This window comes from Anas platyrhynchos, chromosome Z (assembly GCF_047663525.1).
Source record: "Anas platyrhynchos isolate ZD024472 breed Pekin duck chromosome Z, IASCAAS_PekinDuck_T2T, whole genome shotgun sequence".
NCBI classification, from domain to species: Eukaryota; Metazoa; Chordata; class Aves; order Anseriformes; family Anatidae; genus Anas; species Anas platyrhynchos.
Genome location: NC_092621.1, coordinates 70,410,211 through 70,431,466, shown reverse-complemented (window position 1 = coordinate 70,431,466; position 21,256 = coordinate 70,410,211). Strand labels below are relative to the sequence as shown.

The following is a 21,256-nucleotide window of genomic DNA, read 5'->3' as shown; positions in this document are numbered from 1 at the left end:
TCTGGAGAAAAGAAACAGAAGACAGGGGAAGATGAGAAGGCCCAGATTTGTCTGGAGAATGAAAACATGCTTACATTTCCAAGCTTTAGAACACCAGACTCAAATGACATGTTGTTATATGGGACAAATCCACAACATCTTTTCTACCAGAGCAGCTCCATGACTGATCTTTTATTAACTACCTTCACCATTAAACCTCTGACCAGTACACCACTCACTTTACCTCCCAGAGTCTCTTCCTCAGGCTCCTGCCATCATCATCCAAAGCCACCTTCTCGGTCAACCTCTACCTCTCACTGGATTGCCTACCCCTAAAATTTTCCTGCCCAGCCTGTATATTGCATAGACATGTGAGGATGGCACAGTGTTACATCCTGAGGGATTTCTGACCTACTGCATGTGTGAACAGGCTGATATTCCTGGTTGGAAAAGAAAAATATGAATCTTTCATTATAATATATATATTAAAATCTCAGAAACTAAGCCTTTTTTTTTTTTTTTTTTTGCAACTTCTGGGAGGCACTGTGGAGGATGTTTATCCCAATCCTATTTATAGGGAACCTGATGCATGATTATTAAGTGCTGGTCCCAACAATGTGCATTGAAAAATCCTACCAACCACCACTTCTCCGAAACATCTCATGTTAGTTGGTTAGAAAGCAAGCAGAAATCCCAAATCCCTTAAAGTACAATTCTGCAGATGACCCTTCCCTTATTTTTGTCAGCCTTTGTTGCATTCCTCCAGCAGTGGAGGGAGACCTGTTTTATGGATAGATGGATCTTGATAGGACTAACACAAAGCAGATGCAGTCTGTCAAAAAGAACCCGTGACATTTCCATGCCCTAGCAGCAATTTGAATTACAGAGTCACACAAAGCAGCCTGTTGTCTCTGATTTAGATTTTTATTTGCATTGAAGAGGCTATTTCTCAAGAATGAACTATGCATATAAAAATAGAAAGCAAAGGGGAGAAAAAATAGGGGGCTGATCAAGATGCAAGTAAATATATAGAACTGTCAATTCCACACCATTCTGCCTTAACACTTGTGTGCCTAGGCACATCAGGCCTTTGCAGCACATCAGCATACCACAATAATCAGCTCACTAAACTGCTCCAGCTGTGTGCAAGGTGCATTTGCTTCCCTCGGGCTGTGTCCTGCCCCTCAGCCTGCCCTGGGACCTCCTGGAAATGGGCAGCACAGGGCTCAGCAGGTGTGGCATGCTGACTGCAGACAGCAGTTAAGCCTGGTAGTTGTTTCACAAGGATAAACATTGTCATTCCCACTTCTCTCACAATTTGGGAAGGGATTTTGTTTTTTTCTAATATCTGTGAAATCCTCTCTCCCTTAAGGGAGAATGGAAGATCAGCAGGAGAACCAGACCAGATTTTTTGGCTCGCTTTCCACAGCCTCTTTCTCCCTGCAGGCAGCAAAAGAAATGGCTAAGAGTCCTCCACGTGGGCAGAGCAAATGCTGTCATTTTGATTTCTTCTGGATGCTCAACTCAAAATGCTCAGCAAAACAGAGAATTTCCCTGCAGCTAATCCTTCCCATCACTCTCCACCATAGATTAAAGGCTTCCAACATCCTCCCCAGTGGGGATGGGTTTCTGGCCAAGGGAGAGATTGGTCACAGCTTCATGGATACCAGGGGAATGAGGCAGGGACCCCAAAGATCTGGTGGGGATCTGTGCAGGGTGTCAGAGGACCAGAAACTCCAGCAGGGACGCTAAGTCCTGCTGCACCCACTGCTCTCCAGGCCCTCCACGTTCAGAAGCAGGCACCAGGAGAGAACCATAAGGAGACACAGAGCAGCAGATGAGATTTTGCCATTGCTTCTCCCTCCACTCGCACCCCAGTTGCTTTGCACAGTTGGTTACACATGAAAAGCTTGTGAGCCAACAGCAACAAACCGAGCCAGCAAGGCAAGCCATAGGACCACAGTAACCCAAGATCCTGCAGTCCCACCGTGCGCAACACATAGAAGATCAGCCTCACGTTGGGTTTATGGCTCACTCCCACTCCAGCCAGCTGCCAAGGATGATGTCTTTCACAGTTGTTCGTTGTCTGACTCACAGCTGCACAGCGGGGCCTCCTTTGAAAGATACACCCAATCCTCACCACAGACAGGTATTAACTTTATTAAAGAAGGCAGTTACAAGAGGAGAACAAACCTTGCAGCCTGTCGGATACACTCCACACGGGAAGAGTTACATCCCACATGCACAGTACGTTCACCTTCCTTCACAGAACAAGCTCTGGTATAAAGTATCAAGATATTTGTGCTCAGATTTCCCTCGAGACAATGGGTTTCCAAATAAATTGGATGCTGCATTACATCTCTTTTCCATTGGGGAGAAGAGGGAGACAATAAATTTAGAAACAAACCAAGAGTGAGACAGAGCACAAAAGAAAATGAAATCAGAGGGAGAGCAGGGAAGGCTCATAATAAAAGCATATCCCTTTGAAGCCACCATCACATACATGCTTTTCCCTCTAGCTGCAGCCATTTTGCAGAGCTTTATTAAAATAGCATCTCTACAGAGGAATTACTTAAAAGAGAGAAGTAATAGATTTTTCAGAACCAATGAAAACAAGCCCCCTAGAAACAGGAGCTATTTTCTTTCCCAGACAGGAGTTCTTTAATTCCTTTCTCATCTTCATTCATCACAGGGATGGGATGGATCAAACCACAGCAGAGGTCTGTGATGGTGCTGCCAACTGCCTTGAGAATGCACTGGCCAGTCAACAAACTAGTTAAAACAGCCAAAGCCACTGCCTCAAATGCCTTGCAACGCCGAACCAGGAAGCAACAAATATCCCTTCTGAAGTGGGTAACAGGGCCCCACTGAAAAAGCGTGTTAGTGACAATTTTGTGTTGCTGGATTTGGGCAGCATTTCAGCAACTTAACAAGAGGAGGAGTGGGAGGTGGTGCAGTCTCTGTGGGCAGCCTGCTGTCGGTGGGAATAAAGCAGAGCAGATGCAACCCTTGTATGCAGCCGATCACATTTCCTGGCAGGCTGAGGTATTTGAATTTCAGATTTATGGCTCTTCCTATTTTGTTCTGTGTTGTGTTTTTTTTTTTCTTAATTGAAGTGTCAGTTCCAGGGAGGACTTTTTTTTTTACTATTTTTTGTATAAACTATATAACAGGAAGGAATGAGGTTCAGTTGTACAGGAGAAAATGGGAATATTATCTCAGCCTCTAAGTATCATTGAAAATTACAGTTAGTACTTTATAGGGTAACTTCTGCAGGTTTCCTTGCTCTACAGGGCTGTCCATGGTGAAATTTTAACTTGTTTCTCCAATGATGAAATGTTCCACTGGGTACTGATAGCTATGTCCTTGGCTGTCCCTAAATTAAGTGCCTTCAGTATCTATAGGAACAATGGAAGGATCTCAGCAAAAGCAAAAGTGAACTTAATTCTCTTTCTCTCAATCATAGGCTTCCTCTATAAATAAGTAAAGAAATGTTCATTTAGCAATCAGTACTTTTTCTCAGCTTGACATCTAATTGTCAAATATCAAAACGATATGCCCTTTTCAATACCAAAGCAAAGTCCCAATGTTTACAAAGACAGCATTGACAAACCTCTATCCTTGAAGCTGGATGCAGTCCTTTATACTAAATGATGTCCGAGTAACAGCTCTTGAAGTTTCCTCTATTGCAGTTACATAAGCTAACATAAAAGTCTGTTTTAGTCCCTTCACCATTGAAAAGCATGATATCAGTTCCAATTATGAATTTGGACTGATTTACTCCTTGAGATTTTCCTTAATTAAAAATTAATATATAAAAAAAAGGGGGGAAGGGGGGGGGGGGCAGGGGCAAAAGAACAGAGCAGCCAGCCACAGCTCAAGCTGAATAAGAGAAACATCAGGAATGAACTCTGAATATGATATTAAAGTTCAGCACAATGCCCATTACTACAAAGATATTTGTTGTTCTGCTAAATTGGGGTACTGCATCTCTGAAAGGAAATCTCAAAATCTCATTTCCAGCATTCTGCAAGAGTTCCTCCTGAAAGGTAGCTCATTCCAACATCCTTTGGAAGAAGATTAAGGGATCAGAGAGCAAAACCATCACAACCTTTGGAACTTTAAACTAAATCCTTTTACCCTAAATAACGAGCTTTCTACGCTAAGCTAGGCTTGTTTGACTTCTGCTCCTGAAAGCCAGAGTCTTCAGCTATTTTATATCTTGTAGGCAGAAGGAAGTATATTATTCTTATATTTCCCTTTTATTTAATGCCTCCAGACAATCTCTGGGACAGCACTGCACCATGACTCTGGCTTCAGACAATTTAACCAGGCAATTACCGATTTTCCTGCAGTTCTCTGGCTGACAGTACTCACTGCAGGCAGAAAATAAATGTTTTATTGGAGCATATGGGGGGAGAAATAAGAAAAGGAAGAAGGAGAATGGATAAGTGTTTCCAGATGTGTTTAGGTCTCTCAGCTGCCTTTCGAGGTGTGCTTCCATTCTACCTCCTTCCCTGTGCCATTAACACCTGCAACAAGCAGGAGATGAGGTGCTATGGGAACACAAGGACACTGTTTTCACCTTTTTCCACTGGCTCCAGATCTGCTTCACTCATTACAACACATGAGAGGGTTGAGGTTTGTTGCAGGTACAGCTGTAATAAACACTATTCTTGACCAGGAATAGCAGGACTGCAGAAATATGATATGTAGCTGCCATAACATCTCTCATATAACAGTGTACACAGCCAGCAGACTTATTTGTTTACAGGCCATGAGAAATATGAGTTCTTGCCTTAATAAGAATGAGCAGTCTTTACTGACCGGAGATGAAACTAAGCAAGCAATAACAATGTCATCTCAAGCCAAGTTCTGTTGTTTGTCTGTGTATATGGCCCAATACATCCATTTTATCTCGATGAGATCTGACTGGCTGCAACAGAGTTAATCCTGTCTTACAAGTCATAAGTGCTAATGATCCCCAGAGTTTTCATAAAAGCTGATGATTTGAATTCGGCACAGTTTTGTAGCACACAACTGGGACATTCCCAGCTCCATTACATTCTAGGCCTTTTATTTGACTCAAGATACCTTTGACAAGCCCAAACCGTCCTGAATTGCTGAGATACGTATTTATTTACTAAGAACAGAATTTATTTGTTAAACACTCAAGATGTAGAGATAGAAAAATATTCTCATATTAAAACTTTGCCATCAGATTGTACAAAGCTATTTAAAATCAAATTCACAATATTGACAAAATGTTCTAGATATTAAATAAATATAATCTGTGGAAGCCAGAGAACTGATAAATTTATGCCTGATAAAATTATGGTGAAGATTATTTTGGGTGTTATTGAAAAACACCTGATCAGAGCCAACATGAGTTCACTAGGGGAAAGTCATGTCTAACAAACTTAATCTCCCTCTACTAAAAGATCACCCAGCTAATTGGCCATAGGAAGCCAGTCAATGTAAACTTTCTGGATTTCATAACTCTCAATATACTGTCTCTCACAGTACCCTTCTAGACAAAATGACCAGAATACAGTTAGATAAAAGACTAAAAAGATGGGTGACCAATTGGCTGACAAGTCAGGCCCAGAGGGTTCGTGTAAATGGGGTTACATCAGGCTGGCAACCTGTCACTAGTGGGGTTCCCCAGGGCTCCACTTTAGGACCTGTCCTCTTCAATGATTTAAAACCAATGAAAATTGTTGAATTGTCCTTTATTTGAATGAAGGACTTGAAAGTTTTTTGAGCAAGTTCACAGACAATACCAAATTGGGTGGAGCTGTTGACTCAGTTTAGGGTAGAGAGGCCTTGCAGAGGGATCTGAACAAATTACAGAGCTGGGCAGTCACCAGCCATGTGGAATTAACAAGAGCAAGTGCTGGATTCAGCACGTGGGAAGGGGCAACCCTGGCTATACGTACAGACCGAGGGACGAGGTGCTGGAGAGCAGCCCGGAGAGAGATATCTGGGGGTTTTGGATGATAGCAAGCTCAACATGATCCACCAGTGTGTGCCTTGGCAGCCAAGAGAGCCAAATGTACCCTGGGGTGCATCAAGAACAGCATTGCTAGTCAGGCAAGGGAAGTAAGTGATTGTCCCGCTCTGCTCTGTGCTGGTGCGGCCTCACCTTGATTACTTTGTGCAGTTCTGGGCACCACGGTTTAAGATAAAAAACCATTAGAGTATCCAAAGAAAGACAACAGAGATGGTAAAAGGTCTGGAGGGGAAGATGTATGAGGAGTGGCTGAGGTCCCTTGGTTTGCTCAGCCCCGACCAGAGCAGGCTGAGGGGAGGCCTGATGGCGGCCTGCAGCTCCCTCACGAGGGGAGCGGAGGGGCAGGCGCTGAGCTCTGCTCTCTGGGGACAGCGACAGGAGCCGAGGGAATGGCATGGAGCTGGAACAGGGGAGGGTCAGGCTGGGGGTTAGGGAAAGGGTCTGCACCCAGAGGGTGGTCGGGCACTGGGACAGGCTCCCCGGGGCTGTGGTCATGGCACTGAGCCTGCTGGAGTTCAAGAATCATGTGGACAACACTCTCAGACATAATGGTCTAATTTTTTGGGTGGTTCTTTGGGGACCCAGGAGTTGGACTCTATGATCCTTGTGTGTGCCTTCCAACTCAGATGTTCGATGATTTTGTGATGATTCTAGCTGTTAAAAAAGGATCAGCCTAGCTTTGGCTTGGCATCGTATTTGTAATCTATCCATTCCTGATATGATGTCCCATGAGAAGACACATGTAACGCAGGACACATTCTACCAGGCTTGAATTTCATATCCCAGGCTGGGTTTTCAAAACTGCCAGAAAAAAAAAAAAAAAGTGTGTATATATAGCTAGATAGATAGATACATATATATGCAAATGAATAGCATAATAAGTGCAGAAAGGCATGGAAGAATAGCCTGGGTTAAATCAAGGCTCTCTCTTCAGCAGGCCCATGACCTGGTCCCCTCCCCTCCCCACTTTTCTAACCCCAGCATGGAGTGGGAATGGCTGTCACTTCCTGCCACACAAACAGATTCACAGGCTTAATTAACACCGGAAAATTTGTTCAGCTAATTACGAATGCAGCACAAATGGCTCACACCCACACCCTCCCACCATCTTTCCCACCAGCTGGACACTCCATTCCAGCTAAAGCTGCCTTTGAAGCTGACACAAATCTGACATCCAGCAGAATGCAGTAAGTAGTAAGGCTTCGTGTTGGCTGCAGTTCCTACAAAAACAACGTCAGCCTCCCCAGCTCACCCCCCTTTGGGATTTCTCGAGGTCTGACAAGGCAAAAGAGGTCCGTGAACCGGCAGAAGCAACTTGGTGGGTGGGAAGCTGCAGAAACAACACTGAAGCAGCATCCATGCTGCTCTGCACAAAGCAAACCCTGTGCCAGGAGAATCAGAATCCCTGTTCTCAGTCACAGGCAGTGCCACAGTGTTGTGGGGTTTTTTTGCTCCCTTTTAAAATAATTCCTTTTAATTCCACAGAATCTCAGATTTTTTACTGATTTTTTTTTTTTTTGAAAGGGTCTGGTTTGTTTTTATTTATTTATTTAACTTTTTCTCTCTCAGTATAAGCACCATGAGGATATTTGCTAGCCTCAAGACACTGCTGTTGTCCTGATGCCTATTCAGACCCTAGCAGAAGTTCTGCACAGCAGGAGTCACCAAACACCAAGTGAGCAAAGTCCATAAACAGTTGCACAGCGTGGGAAACCCTTACTGAAAAGTTAAGAGAAGAGCTGTGAACATCTGGCATCACAGGCAGCACTATGAATGCTCAGTATTTGTATTGCATATATGCACAGCAGTGATTGCTTAACAGATTGCTCCACAGCCTCCTGCCAAGTAAACACCCAGCAGCAGTAAAGGACTTCTGTCGGAGCTTTCCAGGATAACAGTCCCTATGCCATGGAGCATTGCTGTGGCAGCTTTTCATCCAGTCACCCTCCTCTCCTGCATATTGGAGGAGCTCCTCTACTCTTCAGGTAAGGTACCTCTGATACCTGCACTGGGAATGGAGGACTTCTAGAGGGGATGCAAACAACTGTTCCCATCCCTCGGCCTACTGCTGAAACAGGAGAAAGCAGTGTTACAACTGCCCGGTCCCCTTCCCACCTCCCAGTCCCTGCTGCCATGTGTGGTGCCCTCAGTTCATACTCAGCAGCACCACAGTGGAGCATCACCACATAGCTGTCCTTCAGCGACCTAGACCAAACAAACACCTACTCACGCTGGGCATTCGACCCAGCCACCTCCCAGCCCCCTCCCATGAGTGCCACAGTTCTGCCTGCAGAGGAGATTATGCAAACAATCTGAGAGAGAAAACACAATGATTTATACATTTATATACATGTGTGTGTAATATTCTTTTAATTATAACAACTACTTTGTTAAATAGCCTGAATGTGAAATGTGGGAATCAGCAGGTGTTGTGGGTTTTTTTTTGCTTTTTTTTTTTTTTTTTTTATCTTTATTTATGTATCTATGTGTTTGAAACATCAACTGAGTGCTGAAATCTCTCATGCATTTTGCCAGGTGCTGAACTTCGTATTTGACATATCATATACTTTTGCCACTATTTACCAACCCTGGACTTGGTATGTCTGTAAATAAATCGATCAGTAATGAATTGTTGTGTTGTTTTTTTCCCTTGTTTATTGCTGTCGCTTACGCTGCAATGAAAATTAGCCCAAGATCAGCCTGTTTCTCTCTGAAAAGAATTAGATGTTCCACACCTGTGTTAGCATTAGTACAAGGCACTATAAGACAAAATCTAATACCCAGAACGTTGGTGATATGTAGGTACTTCACTTTCATTGATTTCTTTGGAAAATAGGTCATTAATACTCTGGCAGGCTGCTTCTCACCATACAAACTTGATTCTAGTCTAATTTTCTAGTAGTTCAGAACAGACTTTTCCTTCTATTTTTTTACTATAAGCTAAAGAACTATGAACACATCTCAAATACAGGCTGGATGAATGCAAGGGACTTGCAAAGTTTGCTCAAATTTCTCAGACCTGCCAAAGTGAATTTAAAAATATCATTTGTGCAGGATCTCCTGCAGGCTTTTCATTGAGGCCTTAGTCACTACAAGAACACCCATATTCACCTCACAGTATTTCCATACCTTTATCATGTTTTTTGTTGGATCTAGCTGGTAGAGCAGAAAAATCATACGAGTTGGTTCAGACATATAAGGGTACATTTCAAAAAAATATAATGAGAAAGTTATAAATAAGATTTGTTAATGCTTATGAGGAAATGTCTGATATCATAATTTAAAAAAAAAAAAATTAAAAAAAACATTATTTCAATTTAAATATAAAACAGAACTGATATGTAAGGAAGCACACTGTGCTGATATAAAAAACACTGCCTTCCCATTTTTCTAGAAACTGTTGCTAACTCTTGTTGGGAGAAGCATGTAAAAAAAATGTTTCCCTCTGAGCACAGGGCTGTTATCTTGTCTCTGTTTCTGGTAAGGGTCAAGGCTCCATTTTCACTGGGTTATGTACAACTTCAAACCCCTTTGGTGAACTTGTGGGCATAAAACTAGGGGAAAAAAAAAAAAAAAAAAAGGAAAGAAAAAACAAACAAACCAAAAAAAACCACCCTCTTTCTATACTTCCCAGAAATGGCTTTTCGACAGGAAAGAGTTTTCTTTTTAGACTGTTGACTGCCAAAATCACCTGCAAGCTTTTTCTGGGACATGAATGGATTCCAGACCTCCTACCCCAAAGTGCTGCCTCTATCTCCAGTCCTCACGGGGATGTCAGCACTAAGACACCTGCTCCTGTTGGATATTAACTGGCTCATCATAATCTACAGTCATCACCATGCAGTTGGGGTGCTTATGTGCTGCCAGACAGCATCATTAAAGGCGGTGTGGCAATAAAACTTTACTTCTGAAAAGTTACCTCTCCTTCACTCTGGTGTTTGGGAGACCTTGGGAATTTGACAGGGCAGGGAATCAGCAGTGAAATGCATCAGCTGTGAATCAATCACTCACCCAAGCTGTTCTGCAGTGCTTGTGCCTGACCAGTGTCGTGAGCCAGTGATTCACGACAGGACAGACACACACTGGTGCTCCCCATGCACAAGACAAAGCTCTGAGTGAAGGAGAGAAGTTGTGTGCTTGTGGCCATGCTCGGTTTCCCTGCTGCGTGGGATGCCACATCAGAGCAAGTGGTTGTTGCCTACAGTCTGCACAGCTGTGTCCCACACCTAAAAAGAAGGAAAACAAAGAAATCCAGATTTCATATATATATATATATATATATACATATATTATTTTTTTTACTGCTAGTTAAAAGGGTCCATGTGATTCAGAGACAGGATGACACTGTCTATGTGCCAGATTCTCTCCTTTGTCATGGGATCATGGGGATGCAGCTCCTCCTCAGGGAGAAGTACTTATGGCAATGCATTATTGAAGAAAATCGTAGTGCTTTGGCTCAGATGTCAATTCCCATTATAAGGCAATGCTGTGACAATGTTCTGGTAATACAATGCATTTTGGCAGTGCTTTGCTTCACTGCCTTTTTTAATAAAATGGGGGGGGGGGGGATAGTAATGATAAATTTGCTTAGGGAATTAACCCAGGTATCAGTTCTGTTTCTCTTATATAGACCACAGAAAAGTCCCATCTACCACTGGACCTTGCATTTGTTCCTACTTCACCTGTGACTTCTCTGGTTCCGTGAAAGACAATCTGATCTGCATTGCGGATGATCCTTTAATCCTCAGGTCCTCCTGGAGCATAGCACTGGTTACAGCTGGCTTGGCAGAGGCACGGCTGTTCAGCATAATTTAAGGCTGTGCGCACACATCATCTCCCAGCTACAAGCATGCCCGCAGGCTGCTGCCCCTCTGCCACGCCAGCTCTGTGTCGCTGCCTCTTTGGCACCTGAGGCACTGTCAGAGTGCTCCCTCCTTCAAACAACACGAGCGAAGACCTGCAGCCTGCACTCGGTAACTCTCCCCTGCTGAACCGCAGACTTGTCTCCCGCTGGGGTCGGCAGGAAGCCTGTGATGGTCACACAGCAGTGCTCCTGCTCAGCATACTGCGATACAGACTTAAGCCTCATCCATGGCATGTCAGCCGATATTCCCCCTCAGGTGAAATTCTTAAGGAAGAAGGTCAAGGCCACTTTAAAGAAAAATACGCAATTATACACTATGGGTTGATTTCATCACCCAGTCTTTCTGCCTTGGACCAATTCATTAAATCATTAGTTAAGCTGACTTAGCTCCCTTGCCTCAGTAGCTATTCCTAGTGCAAGGCTTTTTTTAAAAAATGAGGGCCTTCACAGGCAAATTCAGCAGCCATCCATCAACCAGCAGTCCCTCGAGAAAAGGAAATTAGGGCTTTGACTATCCTCCCAGTTTTATGATCTTGTCTTTCCACTAAAATTGAGCTAGACCTCTGGGGGTAAGGATAACAAAAAGCTCGCTGAGTCAGTATTTAGGTTCTGCTTCCCTTTGCCACATAGTACTCCCACTTTGTAGCTAGGCTCCCACTCTCCTGAATTCTCTGTCCAGAAGCTGGAGATTATAATAATGGAAATTATTTCATTCCTGGACCTAAAAGTGAAAAAAAAAAAAAAATCATCTTATGCTTTTAGAAAAATGTTGCATGTGAATGAAATACATCTTCTAACTGCCTGGTTTTCTTGATCATGGTCAAACACTGAAGAGAAGGAAAACCAGCACAGACATTTTGTGTGGGTCACTTAGCAACAAAGTACTGAGCACAGCATCAGTTTTCATCTGGGACCAAAGATCAGGAGTTGTAGAAAGAACATGGAGAGAAAGATCCTTTCAAAATTGGTGCAGCTTGGATTACAATTGTTACAATGTGTTCCTGAGATGAAAGAGGGAAAAGGTATTTTTCCTATTTCGTCTTTTCTTTAAACTAGTGTTAGACTCTGAAATGAGTCCCAGCAGGAAGAAGAAAATGCACATCTGAGAGAAAGAGTGTTCTGTCCTAACACGGGATTTCTGTTGGTTTGATCGCTGGGGAGTTGGGGTTATGTTCTTTCTGAGAGTTCCAGCAGGGTATTCTTAACCTTGACAGTTCAGGCTCACAAGCCACTGCTTGGGGAACAAAAAAAAAAAAAAAAAGCAAGAGGTCCACTGGAGGATCTCCTGTGAGCTTCTGGAGATACAGGGCTTCTTCACCCCTCCGTTCCTCTCTGCAGCCCTGGTCTAGTGGTTTGCTAATGTCTCTCCCCACTTAAATTTCCTGCATGGGCAATTCATACAATATCAGGCGAAGGATGTGAGTGACACTGCCCTGAAGAGGGCCGGAACATCAGAGGTTGTTCAATCATGCTGAAAGGTTATTTAAAAATGCTGCATATTTACACTTTCCAGATTGCCTTCAAATGGTTACAGCAAGGTGTTTTTGTTTTTTTGTTGTTTGTTTGTTTCACTTTGGCACTGTCTCTTTCAGAGACCCTAGATGAATCAAACATCAGCCCTGCCAAAAATAAAAGATGGTATTTACTTCATAGCCACCCTCTAATTCAACAAGCCCTTGGAAGAGAGCCAAATCAGTGTGCTCTGATTCAAATATTCAACACTGTTTTTGAAGATACACATATCTCTTACTCTGTGTTATGAAACAGGAAGATGGCCACTAAAAAAAGGCACCTTTAATTCAGTTTTACTAAGATATCCTCACCATCTTCTTTAAGCAGTTCTCTGAGTAATTTCTTCCCTTTCATAATCTGAAAGGTCATTTTAATTCATGGCCTCTTTAACATTATTAAGATTTTTTTCCCTGAAGGAAAATTCTTTTTTTTTTCCTTCTTTTTTTTTTTTCTCCTTCCTCACAGCATTCATTCCAGAATGAATGGACTTCTTTATACCGAGGTTATACTTTGTCGTGGGCATTCCTCTGGTCTAGCATTCAACTCTACTCTCCATACCTAATACCTTTAATAAAACACCTGTTTCTGCATATATTAATACATTTCGTTTAGTACTTCCCAAAAAGAGAAGGGGAGGGGGGAGAGAGAAAGCAGGGAGATTCAGGGAAACTAATGTTAGGAAAAGGTATTTAATTATTGTTTTTCAACTTTAGTGATGCAGATCCCATTGAAATTCAGTTAACAACAGGAAATTATTTCTGCCTTACATGGTTATTTCTGAGTATAACTTTCATAATTGTGATTACTGGCAATATGATTATAAAATTCACAGATCTTATCACCATATGTGAATGAAGGAATGGATTACATTGCCATCTTTAAATACAGTTGGATGTACAATATGCCAATAAATGTATTCAGTTACTGTAAATATGGTCAAAACCCCACAGACTATTGTGGATTATAAAACCAGAAAACACTGTTATAGGATTACTTGTAGCTTAAACCTACATTTTCAGTGGACCTGACTTCAAAGCCTTGCATGGAATATAGAGAAGGGTTGTCCTTAATACTTCGTAAAAATAGAGATCTCTACTCCACTATCAGAGCATTCTGTATTTACAATAATTATTTTTTGTTTGTTTGAAACTAGTTTCAAATAATACTTTAGCTTCATAATTATCCCCAGATCCCTGAAAAGCACATAACATGGTATATAGGCTGCAGAAGAGCACTCGGTCCCAACAAATGAAAACTGCTCATCTAAGTCTTGAAACGAGAAGTCAAAGGGAATATTTGCACTGGCTGTCTCTAAGCATTAATTTAGGTGCAGGATGAAATTGAAAATATTTGCAAGGTGCCTCAGGTTAAGAAACATCATTTTTAAATGCCAGCTACCTTTGAACTGTTGTTCCCTGGGGCACAAGCAGAAACTTTGCAATACTTTGTTGGTGAGCTAGCAGCAAAAATTGCTGCTTGGAAGATAACCCCTGGCATCATCAAGTTGTCCATTCTGTAACATCTTATGACTTTCAAAGCAAAGTGACCTAATGTCTGCCCTTCTGTCTTTACCAGTAAGGCTAACAGTTATGAAGTAGTTCTCCAGGAGACAACCAAAATGCCACAGATCAAGCATTTTGACTGATTTTTCCTCTTTCAGATAAAATCCAGCTATGTTTTAAAGCAAAAAACTCTTCTGGAATAGGAAAACTGAATGCTGACTTTTCTACTCCTTTTTCTTCTCCTGCTCTCCTACCTCCTAAGCCCTACCAGCTTCTATTTGATTGCAGATGTGCTCTCCCATGCCCCTTCTCCTTGTGAGTATAAAGGGAAGGAGCAATGCAAGCTCGCTCAGACAACTCTAGCCAGTTTCTCTGGGATAACTCCAGCAAGGTTTTTTTTCTATTAAAAAAATGGATTGATATTGAGTTCAGTGTCCCACAGGATCAGACATTAATTCAAAAGAAGTGCTTGCTAGGGTAGTGAAGAGCAGAATGTAGGACAATACTTCATTTATTTGACAGAGGAATGATCGAGAGGTCTGAGGCTGGGGTGAACAGCCAGGTGCTCACGTGGGCTAATTCAGCTTCTTGTGTGGCCAAAACTCCTCTGTTTCAATTTCCCAGCCTCTGAGGCAGAGGTGATATTTACTCACTGCATCTACCTTACAGGTCTGCTCTGAGATTAATCAATACCCATAAAGTCCTTTGAAGATCAAAAAAAGCCATAAGAAAACTAAAGGGCTGGTATGACAAACAGACCTTTTCAAATGCAGTGTTGCAACTGAAGGTACACTTGTTGGACCTGGTGGCATTTTTATTTTCCTCCCCAAATCCATTTCAAGGAGTCCTGGCAACCATTACCATATAGCAGCGCCACTGAGATCAATGGCACTGCAACAGAGATGAGCCTGCCCCTGTGCGTAAATTCCTGGATAAGTCCTTTGAAACAATGTGAAAATCCTATTCTATCAATGTTATCTTGCCCTCGCAGGCACAGCCTTAAACCTTAAGTTTTTGAGCTCGTGTTTTATGATCTCTCCCTGCCTGGCTTTAAAGTATGCAGCCTTCTTCCATGGGCTCTCACTGTCCAAATGCCCAATGCCATGGGAGAGGAGGAGGCAATGCAATGGGCGAGCTACCCCTGAAACACACAACGTGCCACACCACCAAAAGCCCAACAAGGAGCTCTCTGCTCTGCCGTCGTAGTGCCCAGGCCTGCAAACCTTGCTACCACCACCCAGCGCCAGGCACAAACCCTTCGCTGCTCGGGCTGAGGCCTGGATGCGGCACTAGACCCTGTAAGTGAGTGCCAAACAAGGAAATTATGACAATTGCATTTCTGCCACCCCACCCATCCTCAAGCAGCGTATTCTGCTCACCGGAGAGGCTTCAGGAGCTTTTCCCATCTTTTTCAGAGCTTGCAAAAAGCTCCAGCTGTTTTCTCACAGAGCCTAATATCAGCACTGCGATTGCCACCATTAAGGTGTCCACTCACCCCAGGCATATTCAGAGTTAATTGACCGAGACTTTATGCTGCTAAACCCACAAAACTCTTTCTTTTCCACAGTAGTGCCTTTCAGACCTAACAGCACAGCACACACAGAACTTACCAAGCAGCTGTGCCTTGCACCTGAGTTTCTCACCTTGGTCCTTCCCCTATGCTTTGTTTCTCTTGGGATCAGCCAAGTATTGTTTGTCGTATGGGATCTGATCCTCGTGGACTGGAAATCCTGGTGGGAAGCGGGGTAAAAGGTGTGTTTAAAAGGGATGTTTTCACCTGCAGTCCTCTAGGATTAGACTTATAAACATGATGGACTTTTTGGCTGCTAGAGCAACAGAGCAGCCTTTTTAATTCAACATTAGCTGTGCAGCTTATGTGACAAAGTAGTGAACAAATTGTATTTTCCAGCTGCAGAAGAAATGAAGGGATTAGCCCACTGCTAACAATAAAATAAATTTTAGCTATTATTTCCAGATGCCAGATACAACACTGATAAGGAAGTCACTCACCAATCAAAGGAAAACTATTTCATTGTAGGAGCCTTATAAAAGAAAAGCATTTCTTGCTGCAATGAGTTCCTCCCTCCCAAAGCCTAACTGAACTGTGCATTTCACTGGCAATGTGAGGAAACTTATTGCTGATTATCCGTGACAATAATTTGGCTAATGCTAGCACTTTTAGGAGCCCTCCTGCAAACCGTTTGCCAGCTGCTGGCACACTCTACACAGCGAGAAAATTAGCTTAATTGCTTTGTCTACAGCTGAAATAATTCCTGGTTAGTACGCACACTTGTGAGAAATGCATGTGTAATTTAGGCCACGAGGACAACTGAGCACAAGCCATCTATCATCGGCCCAGGCTTATGCCTGGGGCCTTTGCTCTCCTGGCATATCGAGTCTGCTGGGCATGAGCCTGCACTATTCCCCCAGCAAAACTCATGCTGAATGCACTGAAAGAAGCCTGGGCCTTTGCCACTCCGTTGCCCTCTTGGTAAAATATCATGCTCCCTGCACAAAACTCACGCAACATCAGCTGTGCATGACATTCATTCCTGATATTGTGAAAGGTCTTGCTTCCTTTCTAATTCACTCGTAATGAACTTGTTACACAGGGCATTGGTATGCGAGCACAGACAACTGCCCCTGTGCACCAAAGAAAGCAAATTATCTCACTTGAGGAATTACCTCATTTGTCAAGTAGAAATCTGCACTGTAAATAAATCCATACTTGGCAGAGAAAAGACAGAGAGAACAACACGTGCAATGCCTGATGTGTATAATCTTGAAGAACAAATAATTATCAAACACTTTGGAAGCATTACAAACTTATCTGACCAGCATATTTGCTTTCAGGTAATGCAGAGCACTAATCACGAGTCACACCTTCCTCCCTCCGGACGAACCATCTCTGCAAGAAGAGGCCCCATCATCTGACAAACGGCACACTTGCTCTTTCCTCCAAGCTCTTACCAGTGACTCAGCCTGATGTCAGAGGGCAAATGCTTTCCCGATGAGATTTAAAACTGAAGTCCCAACCTGCTGTGATAATTAAAGATCTTCAAGTGCTTTTTGTAAGTGCAGGTTTGTGTCCTGGCGAAACTACACTAAGATAATGGCATTGTACTGCCTCTCCAGCTCGAACAGGACAGAGTTTCCATTCCAGGCATAGTTTCAATTGTCCACCTTTTCTTTCTGTACCGCTGGGCCAAATGGCATCAGCATGTTCAGCTTTAAATAACACAGCATTTCGCCTCAAAGGCAGCTAAATTTAAAGCCACCTCATGCTGTTCCCATTTCATGTCTTCTTTATTAATTAAGACACCTTCTACTGGTTACTCAGCCCAGATACAGAAGGGTTAGGTTTGGCACTGTGATGATCTAAAGCTGTGTGGTCTGTGGGAAGCTCAAGCCAGCCTCCAAATTTCAGGTGACCAGGAAAAAAGACAATTTTGTGTTCATAATCAACCAGGAAATTGTGTTGCAATGCCTATATTAACATATCTTGGAAGGCTGCAGAGGCAAAAGTAAATGCCAGAATAAGGCCATTTACTCACCGCTAACTTCCTGCCAACAGCCTCACACTATTCTGGCAAGCAGTACAAAATGGAATTTAATCTCACGGTCATATACTGGAGACCTGCACAGGATCCCAGCAGTGTGACAAGCAGGATGGAGGTCTGGAGGACTAGTACACAGGCACACTGATAACAACACGGGCATCTCCCCATAGCGGGCTCCACCGTCTCTGTCAGCCAACTGCAAGATGCCAGACTGTTGGTCTCCAACTTGTTCTGCACTACAGGGATGCCTGGACTCTGAGTTTCTGTCTAATTTCTAACAGTAAGTGCATTATAGAAGCTCAGGACCACTCCTTCTCCTCTGTCACCAGCATCTTTCTTTTTATCTTAATTCCTGTACTTTCTCTGTTTAGTATCTTCCCTCTATTCTCCATCAGTCTTTTGCCAGGACATACACATCCCCAGTGTCCCTAGAGTTTTGTATATCTGTCCCTCCACTGCCATTTCCCACTTTTCCTGATTTCTTTTCTCAGTATTAAGATTCTCATGAAGCACGCCAAATTTTTTGCAGATATTAAATCATGGAGCATCTCAAAGCACAAGACAATACAAGACATATCCAGAGCCTGCCCGATACAAGAAGCAGGGTCTCCCTGTATGAACTGCAGAGGAAAACACCATTGACATCCATGCAGGCGATGGACCCGAGAGACCGACTTGTAGCAAGCAGAAGGCAGCTCAGACCCACTCCTAAAGCTGGTGCTCAGGACCTCTTCTAGCAGACCTTAGAGGATTAAGATATTGCAGAGCTATGAAAGCAATAGCCCTTTCTGCTGGAACCCCATGGGCCATGTTGGGGTACATAGGCAGGTACAGGCTCTCTTGGTTGCCCCAGTAACAATTAAAAACTGCAAACAATCACCAGTGCATGGCCACTCATATGTAAAGAAGGATATTGTCTCTTAGCAGTGTTTGCCAGTCTAAAGCTGCAAGGCTGGTCTCACCTTAGCTGGCAAAAATGAAGCAGCAACTTGCTAAGCAGTTTGGTGCCAGATGAAACAAATCTAGGAAATGTGCCCTTTCAATGTCACCTTTCTTCTCTTTGTTGACTACTCTTACTATGCTGTCTCATGAAGCCCAAACAAAAAGATGAATCACAAGAAGAAAACAGAAGGAAACACAGAATTACTCTGTTTGATCCTACTCTCCCCATCCCACAGAATTACTTAATTTGCCAGTAGTCTGGAGAGCACTGAGCCAAAAATCTCTGAAGGAAATTATCAGAGCAGCCTGCCATACAAAACACATGGCTCATATGTCAAAACATTGCAGGGTGATGCAAGGCTTACGAACGAGGGAGCAGTGCTGCTGCTTGTGCAAAAGCCTCTCCAGACCACCTTGTGTAAACAAAGCCAGCAAGGCGTTTCAAAGGCAAACATGCCCTCACTCACCCCATGTGGGATACAGGTATTTTCCACTGAAGCTCGGTCTATGGGAGCTTCTCTTACCCAGTGAGAGAGCCCAAATGGTGCAGAATGTGCTCTAACTTTGAGATGCGGAATTTCTTTCATCTTGTCTCAAGAAACATTGCTTTCTGATTTATGTCCCATATATTAAATAATTTACAAACAGGAGACCTGCTGGGCTGGCTGGCATTCTTAGTTTTTGTGCCAGGCACATAGCATAGATTGTTTGAGTTCCTTTTCTTCTTTTTAATGTTCCGGAAAGAAAGGTTTTTGGATTCAGTTAAAGAAGTTTTGCTATTTCCTGCTTGTGCTTTCATTTGTTTGGGGTATTTGTTTTTTTGTTGTTTTTTCTCTTCTAATTAGGGTAACACAGTTTATATTGCCTTTAATCACAGCATACGCACTCTGTAATTACTCTGTAAATACATGCATATGAATTGTTTATATGTGTGGAGGTGGGAGAGCAAGAAAGTGGATGTAATTATGCGTATAGGGAAATGTAATGATTAATTATCTGGAGTACATAATCTTACCAAGAGGCTTGATAAAGTGCAAGCACAACTGTCTCTCCTGTGTGTTAATTACTTACAGAGAGCTTGATCCAGCTGTTTCTACTCATGCAAATTCCCATTCCAGTCTGTCTGAAGGAGAGTCCATAGGCTGAAAGCTGTGAGTGCTTTGCCTGAGCAAACAGCTCGTGTCCCTACACGTTCACCCAGAACATTCTGAAGCTGTCTTCACTCTGTGGGGCTTGATCTGCATTTAGACCAGTTTAACATCCCAGCATCATGCCAGCAGGTAAGAAGTAAGGGGCATCACCATTGCAGCTGCTCCTCTTCAGAGGAAGCAGAAGAAGAACCCGGTCAAGAACTTTTTCCCATGTTGCCTAACCCAGAGTACCTGAATCAGCCCAGCACTGCTGAATGGCCTGTGTGGTAACCAAGCACTTGAAAGAAATCTTTCTGCACAGATGACAGAGAGCACAGGGCCAGATTTTCGCACCCTCTATATTCAGCATCAGAGCATGTTTCCAAATGAGCCTAGCATGCAGTGGTCTGTGTGTAGGAAAGGGTTGGAGAAAAAAAAAAAAAAAATTCCCTCCATCCTCAGGTACAGCTATCAGGCAGCAATGTCTGTTTCTTTCTCACCCCTACTGTCACTAAAGGCCATATCTTGCTACTAGCAGTGGTAGCAGTGACCATCAGAACATGAGGGCTTGAGGGCACTTTGATGTTATACCAGGAGGGGGAGGTAAGCCTCATCATTATCATTATCATCCTGCTTCTGATGGTGCTGGGGTCAGTAAGTGGCCCTTGCACTTCAGACCTTCAGATTTCCTCTCCAGAGATGCAAACCCTGCATCCCAGCATCTCAGCCATACAGTATCATCAGTGAACTGACTTGTCTACATGCACACCACACACTTCCTCACACCTTTCCATTTTCCCTTTCAGTGATTAAGCCTGTCTGTCATTTCCTCCATGAACAGACAACGTTGAAAAGCATGTTTAAAAAATTCCTGTTGATTACTGCAAACCTAGATCTGTGGAAAGGCAAGTGTGAATAACACAGCTTTTCCTTACCCTCCACACTCCTACATGCTCATCCTAACATTTTAAGCAAGTGAAAAAACTGGCAGGAAAAAAAAAAATAAAATGTCACAGGACTTGTCTGCACAAGGACAGAGGTGTGCATGCGCTTGCACCAAGGACATACTTCTGCATTGCTGCTGCACTGCAGCAGTCCAGCTCAGGAAACAGGACACAGATTTTCGGCTTTCTATCACCAGCTCATACCTGACAACAGGGCTTTGTATGAAGATGTCGTTTGCTTTGCCTGACTGAATGCAGGTCTCGTTTTACAGGGAACTTATTTCCCTGGATTGCAATTATCCAATTTTGTTGTTTATACTACTCCATTTCTCTCTTAAACATTCCAGCCTGGTCTACCTCTTAAAGCTCACATACTAGGACATGGTGCAACATTTGTACATTTAAAAAGCATTTTGATGTGCAGCCAAGAGAGAAAATTTTCTTATTTTTATTACAAACCTGAACACTAGTTAAATTCAGTCAAAACTACTTACCAGACACAAGCTGGTCCCAAAGAAGGTAGTCCCAGAACTATTATAAACGAGCTTCAGAGCTTTGATTAACTACAGCTAAAGGTACAATAATCCTTGTAATTTCACTCAAATTCTATATGAAGAGAACCACCTCAACATCTGAGGCAAACTGCACTGCAGTATTTTCATACCTTTCATATATCTCTTGTAGCGGATAATAGGTGGGGTGTTATAGTGTAACACTTCTGCACTTCTTAGATAGCTGTTCATTGCATTGAGGCTAATGTCTCTTTTTAAATGTTTCTTCTTTCTTGACAATCTGTTCTGTGAGTCAATG

The 21,256-nt window shown here is 42.9% G+C and overlaps 1 long non-coding RNA gene across 2 annotated transcripts; it reads left to right on the top strand.

The window, feature by feature from the left end:
• The first annotated feature begins 1,135 nt into the window (after positions 1-1,135).
• LOC106016185 (uncharacterized) lies at positions 1,136-19,791 on the top strand. 2 transcript variants are annotated; one of them, XR_005261966.2, is made up of 4 exons: positions 1,136-3,024; positions 7,562-7,977; positions 16,724-17,710; positions 17,960-19,791. It is a non-coding gene; the product is annotated as an uncharacterized lncRNA (long non-coding RNA). The 2 variants fall into 2 exon arrangements; XR_011805972.1 differs by lacking the exon at positions 1,136-3,024 and adding an exon at positions 6,362-7,179.
• The last annotated feature ends 1,465 nt before the right edge of the window (positions 19,792-21,256 follow it).